The sequence below is a fragment of the Condylura cristata genome, unplaced genomic scaffold (genome assembly GCF_000260355.1).
Source record: "Condylura cristata isolate star-nosed mole 26May11 unplaced genomic scaffold, ConCri1.0 scaffold00011, whole genome shotgun sequence".
Taxonomy (NCBI): Eukaryota; Metazoa; Chordata; class Mammalia; order Eulipotyphla; family Talpidae; genus Condylura; species Condylura cristata.
The window spans coordinates 21803394-21811124 of NW_004567112.1; positions in this window are offsets into that span (position 1 = coordinate 21803394).

The window sequence follows — 7731 nt, forward strand, 5'->3', positions numbered from 1 at the left end:
CTAGGTATTGGTGATCTAAATTGGTTGCATATTTCTAACCATAATGCATATCTGCAACTGACTGAGTAAATATAAAACATAAGATCTTTGTAAAAATAGAAAAACTGACCCCAAAATTCTTATTTTGACAAGTACCACTTTTTGAAACAGACATCTGAATAGTCATAACCTTCTCACACCTTTTGTGAATTTAATGTTTAGACCACTTGACTGCAGGGAATATCTCAGCAAACACACTAGCTTTCTTACTTATTCACTTTTGTTTAATATGGAGAGTTTTCGTTTTCTTTAACCTGGATTTAGAGCCTGCATTTTCAGAATAGGCGAGTTCTCCAGATTATGTACCTCCTTTCAAAGTAACCTTTTCATAGTTAAATCAATATGCAATTCCAGGCAGATTCATACTGGCTGTGCCTGCCACAAATAAGCTCCCATGAAATGAAGCGGCTTTTCACTGCCTTCACTCCTATTCATCCTCCCGTATTATATACAGATGTCCCGTTTTTCTCTCTTCATTAAACTTGAAAAAGTGAAGCTGGTCAGATAGATACTTACATAATGAAGCTTCTCTAAGAAACAGGAGGGAAGGCAGCACTTGCTGTGTCTCTCAGCAACTTCTGGGAAACTCACCCTGCCCACCACATGGGTCATACCTGTGACCTCTGGGTGCTTCAGCAGCAGGAGGAGAGCGTATCTCAGGGTGGTGCTCGTGGTCTCTGTCCCTGCTCCAAACAGATCAAGTACAGTAATTGCCAAGGACTCTAGAGTTAATTCCAAGTCCTGATTGTGTTTTTCCTAGGAATGATGAAATTATTTGACAAATTAATTTGCCAGAATTATAGTTAACCCCAAAATATTAATACTGTTATGAATATTTTACAAAATATTAATACTGTTATGAATATTCTACAAAAAAGAAACTGCATGTTCAGTACCTGTATGGTATACAAAACACAGGAAATCAGTGCACTCAAATATCATCTCCTACTGCCTCATCTTTAAGGCAAGAAATATGAAAAAATTTATTGATTTCTTTGTAGAAATTTCAACTTTATGCTAAATTCATAATGAAATTCACAGGAACCAGAAAGGCCAAAACAACACTCAGTTAGTACCTAAAGAACAGATCAACATATTCCACTTTTTAGCAAATTAATAATGTCTTCCATTAATACTCCGCGTACAGGCACATAGACAGTAGGCAAGAAAGAGATTGGAGGCATTAGTTGCCTGACCACCAATACATCCCTGGTAACCACAAAACAATATCATGAATCAGAATATGCACAAGCCATAAAATAACTGAAATGTTGTTAACATTTTACCTGTCTCATTTTGATAAGGAAACAATCAATAAAGTCCCGAGGATTATGGTCATCTAGAGATGCTTTGTGTTCCATTGTTTTCTCTAAGATATAACTTTTTAAATATGCAATATTTTTAACTATTTTGTTATGACTTCCTGGAAAAAAGTCAAGGAGAACAGGGAACATATTGCAGATCTAGAAGAAAAAATTAAGAGTTTAAATAGTTAAAAAAAAATTGAAGACTTACTCGACATATGCCAAACCTTTGGTAGAGACTACATTATAAATACCAATAAAATATGCTCTCCGTATTAAGGAAAATTTTTTATTGTATACATATACAACTTTATAGTCTGCTAAGAGTTTTAAAGAGAGATTCTGATCACGATTATCATTTTCTATTCTCAAATATCACACCTATGCTACAAAATAATTTAATTCTTTTATTGCTTACATTAATTCTGGAAATATGGGATGACATAATTACTATGACTAAGACAACAGAAATTAAGGGAATTTGGGAACACTTGTATAAAGCACAGTGTAGTTAGATTTTGCGATTTCTGTATCAGTCTAGTAGCCTCAAACACAGAATCAGTGCTTGAGGACTGGGAGACTATTGAAGATACCACGAAACACACCTCAACATTTTACATGTATGTAGCTGCACCACTGTAGTGAAGTGACATTTTCCAGACATATCATTATGTTTTATGCAGATGTAGAACACATCAGCTTGGCACAAGGGGAAACTGTGAGATTTGTTACGGGTCAGCTGCCATAAAACCAGTCAATTCACCACCCCTCAAACAATTACCTTCACAGCCAAGATGCCACCTGAAGCGTCTAACACCCCTCCCTTGTCAGTGTTCCCAGACATCATCTGTTTTCCCAACTATACTTCCCACTTTGAAGAGATATTCTTTATGTTCCTAAATTTGCATATTTCTGCTGACTAATATGAGTTGGATTTCACTGAGTGTTAACAGGATGACACAGTCTGGGTGATGAAGTCTTTCAACAAGGACTCAGAAGTCCATTTCATCTTATGGACATGGTTTGAAGAAGTTACCGAAGAATGTGAAATCTGGCATTTAGAGTGTAGTAAGCAACACAAAACAGGGTCAATAAAATTGGATTCCAGGTCCGTATTCAGAGCACATATTTTCTTTTGTATACTTAACTGTACAGGCCATTTTTCCTAGATGACTGCTCTCGGACACTGACGTAGGCAGAACTGGTGCTCATACATTAACTTCCCAGACTGGTGCATCCCAAGATCTGTACTTCTTAGGAAACAAACCTAAACAATTCCTCAACAAAAAAAAAAAAAAAAAAAAAAAAAGAATCTGGATCTCACCTGTATCCATGGAGAGCTCAAAATCGAGACATTTTCATTAAATCTTTCCATTATGTTTGAGAAGATTGGATCTTTATAATCAAAACGATTCTGGAAAATAATTGAGCAGATAATATTGCAGGGTGCACAGGCCAGGATAAAAGTGGGATCACATGGTGAAGCTAAAGAATCAGAAACAATTTCAAAATATAATTAAAATAAATACACATACACACATATACTGACAAGGAAACACTTTGTTTTTGTTTTTTGTTTTTAGATAACAGGAAATGATAATTTAAGATAGTTTATTGATTATATCTAAATTCCATTAATAGCAAAAGAGACATTATTTATAAAGTGAACATATTAGGAAATGTAAACTAGTGCAGGCTTTTATGGAAAATAGTATGCAAGTTTCTCCAAATATTTGAAAAGTAAATCTACAATATGATCCAGCAATTTCTTTCCTAGGTATCAAGAGATTGCAAGAGCACCAATTTGAAAGGGTATATGCATTCTTATGTTAAATGCAGCCCTATTTACAATAGTTAAGTAATGGAAATAACTTAAGTATCATCAGATGAGTGGATAAAGAAAATCAGTTATGTATACACGAGGAAATACTGCTCAGCTATAAATAAAAGATGAAATCTTGTCATTTGCAATAACAGAGATGGAGCTGGAGTGGATCATTTTCATTCATATGAGAAATATAAAGAAACAAAGCAAAGGAACAGACCAAAACAAAACTTGAAATATAACTGCAGAACTGAGGCCACCAGAAGGGGAAGGTTAAAGATGGGAGGAAAGGAGGAAGAAGCTCCTGTACAGGTAAAGGATTATGGGTGCTTCGTTGGTATGCATGTTGTAGTAACATAAAATTGTTGCAATGTGATCCCATACCCCTAAAGCATACATAGTTTTAAATCATGGGTACCATAATAATTACTATAAAAATTTAAATAAAAACATCACTTTTTCATTAACCTGAGAAACCTAGCTAGTTAAATCATGGTTATTTTTGAATATTCAATTTCTTAGTCATACCCTTTCCAATCAGGCTGACATAATTATAAGGAAAAAAAAAAAAACAACAGTGTAAGAAACCCTTTTTAAAATTACTATTATAGTTTATTTTTCCATCATTTTGTGTGTTTTTCCATCTCAGTTGTAATCTCTGGGGACTTCCTATCACCAAATCATTTATGTGCCATCACCATATTCCCCCATTTTCTAGCCCATTCCCACTCCACCCCTGTAAAATGCCTCTGGTGTGTAGGTGTTCATTATTTTTATTACCCCCCCCCACCGCACTTCCCCCAACACTGGTCCTTTATGCTCCTGCTATGAGTGAAACCATCCAGTATTTTTCTTTTTCTTTCTGGCTTATTTCACCAAGAATGATCCTTTCCAGTTCCATCCATGTTGCTGCAAAAAACATGTGTTTATCTTTTTTGATTGCTGAGTAATATTCCATTGAGTATATGTACCACATCTTTTTAATCCAGTTATCTGCTTTTGGGCATTTGTTGATTCCATGTCTTCCCTATTGTAAAAAAAGCAGCAATAAACATGGGGGTGCAGGTATCTTTTTGAATCAGTGTTTTTGTGTCTGGGGTAAATACCTAGTGTGGGATTGCTGGGTTATATAGAAGCTCCATTTTTAGCAGTTTGAGAAACCTCCAAACAGCTTTCCATAGTGGTTGTACTAGTTTGCATTCCCACCAGGAGTGCAGGAAAGTTCCTTTTTGTAAGAAACCATTTTTGTTATCATTTAATGAAGTTATCAGCTGAACTTCACTTGTCTGCAAAGTCTACAAAGAGTTAAAGTGAAATATAAAAAGAGGGAATAGTTAAGGACTTGACAATGCTTTGTGTGTAAGAAATGCATACAGAAAATAGTAATATTAGCAGAAAGAAAACAAAAGAAAGAGAAAGATTATGGGTGAATTCATGTACTTTGAAGAATAAATGAAAGAGATTGGGAAGCATCTGTGTTGAATAACAAGAAACTAAACAAGTGAAAAGTAAATATAAGGTACTTTGTTCAAATTAGAAAACAAAAGAAAAATTTGCATTTCCAACATAAATCCTAGGTAAATCATACCAAAAATGTAAATTATTTGCTGTTCTTTTTTCTCTCCTCAATGGAAAAAAAATTTCCTCCTTAGCAATCATATACCCATTACTTCCATTCACCACCAAGAATTAATATACATGGCAGAAATTAAGCTACATATATTTATAGGATTCTGTTCAGTAAGAAGAAAAACAGTAGTTTTATATTTTATAATTTAATTTTTTTTTCATTTCCTAGATTAAGTCTATTCTATTCTCAATAAAGACATTACATTGGGAAAAAGGTGTTTTTCCATTTTAAGAGATCTGTAAAAAACAGTTGTTGCAACTGATTGATCACTGAAAGATTGTTATATGTAAAGATCTAAAATTCACATCTGTTGATGGCATTATGAATGACCTGAATCAAAGCATTGCAGCACAAAGAACGGCACATGCTATATAAACTAGCAACTACAAATGTTGGCAGGGATGTGGTGAAAAATGAACTCCCTACATTGCTGGTGGGAATGTAAACTGGCCCAATCACTCTGGAAATCTATATGGATGTTCCTCAGCCTGCAAAAAATGGAGCTACCATATAACTCAGCAATTCCACTCCTAGGAATCTACCCAAAGGACACAAAATAATACATGCACCTCTATGTTTATTGCAGCACTATTTGTAATAGGTAAGATTTGGAATCAATGCATATGCCCCAAAATAGATGTCTGGAGCAAGAAGATGTGGTATATATACATGATGGAACACTATTTGGCAATCAGAAAAATAAATTCATGCCATTTGCAGCAACACAAATAAGTGGAGCTTAAAGGGATTTATGTTCAGTGAAATAAGTCAGAAGAAAAAAGAAAAATACCAGATAGTTTTACTTATAGGAGGAATATAAGGGATCAAGGGGGAAAAAACACACACACACACACACACAAAAAAAAAACCCGGACAACTATAAATCAGAGACATTCTATAGGTGAGGGAGAGGAAGAGGAGTCAAAATGAGGGTGTGGTGCCCTCCCTGGTGGCACAACAGGTTAAAGCACAGCACTGTGAAGCTCTCCACAGCCACTGAAGCACAAGTTTGATCCAAAGCCAGGGAGGTGACCCACCTGGTGCAATAGACATCTCCTGTTTTGCCCACTGCTCCCCTCAGTAGTGTACTTCATCAGTCTGCATGTTCTGCTCCCCACTCTGTCTCTGGTGAATCCTCTCACTGCCAAAACCTTTCACCTGTACCCTACCCCAGTTCTGTATGCATAAATAAATAAATCCTATTAAAAAAAATGAGGGTGTTGTTTATTGCTGCTTTATTTACAATTGGAAAGACAAACCAAATGACCAAAAGTAGATGACTGGATTAAAAAGATGGGTTACATATACACAATGGAATATTACTCAGCAACCAAAACAAATAAACACTTGCCTTTTGCAGTAACATGGATGGAGCTGGAAAAGATCATGCTTAGTGAAATAAACCAGAAAGAAAAGGAAAAATACCAGATGGTTTCTCTCATAGTAGGAGTATAAAAGACCAGGTGAGAAAATAATAATAATAATAATAATGAACAGCTATATACCAGAGGCATTTTAATGGGGTAGAGCAGGGAATGGGATCAAAAATGGGGGACTATGGTGATGGCACATGAATGATTTGGTGATTGGAAGTCCACAGAGATTACAACTGAGATGGAAAAATGCACAAAATGATGGAAAAATAAACTAGTATATTATTTTTAAAAATGAGGGTGTGAAAGAGAATAAGGTACTTTGGTGATGATGCAAGGGTGAACTGGTGGTGGAAATTCTATGGAGACTACATTTGAGAAAAGAAAACAAACACTGTATGAAAAAAAAGTATTGCTGCACAGTGACATCAAGAAGATGGCAGAATAGGAAGTGCCAGCCATTGCTTGCACATGAAAACACTGATTTAACAATGACAAAGTGTCTGACATTTTCTTAGCAGAGTCTGTGAAGCCAGCTAAGGAATTGCAGTACTACAGGGGAGCACAAATTTCAAATCCTATTACAAAAAAATTGGTAACCTCTACCTGTGAAGGTACACACAGTGTCACACAAAATTGCATGTACAAAGAAATCCCCAGGAAACGCTAACCAGAAATACTTAGTAGGACTTTGAATCCCCAGGAAACGCTAACCAGAAATACTTAGTAGGACTTTGCCTTACACCAAGGAAATCCATAATACAGCTTAATTGAACATTTACTTCAATGGTCGATTGCATCACAAAGTTAAAAAACACATGAAATCAGGAAACATCACTCAGAACATGTCCCAAATAAATATCCAAAAGTGATCCCATAGAAAAGGAGTGGTAGCAACTACCCAATTAAAGAATTTTGAAAAGTGAGAAAATAGTTCTTAAATGTAATCAAATGAGAAACAGAGAAACCATAATTGAGATTATCATGAGGACAAGTCTAAATGATTAAAATCTATCACCAGATGGCTTTATTACTGGCTATAACTATAGACCCGGGATGGGGAGGGACCGTCATAGGGTGTGAATTCTGTCCCTACAAATACATGCAATAAAAACACATGTCACTTGTTTCTGGAGGTCATTCCCACCACAACACCTGGCTAGCAGCCCTGGTGAGATGTGCTGCAATATGAAACACTGCTCTCTCATTTTTGAATATGAGAGATATTCAAACTATTCTTCTTGATTTCACATTTAAAAACAAACAGACCTCAGAAAAGAAACAGATGAAATGACCTTTTATACCTACGTACACACAATCATGAACAGAAACACATACACAGGCACAGGCACAGGCATACATACAGAAGTTTCCTGACACTGTGCTTCAAACTCCTAATTCCACATGAGGGTTAAAACCACTACACTGAATGAATGATTTAGACAACCCTGAAATGTCCCCCAGAATGTCACTAGAGAATACAGTCAGTTAAGGTCACAACTACAGAGCAGAGAATCACCCACCATTGGTTTTTCTCAACTCCTCCACGAGGCAGCGGGC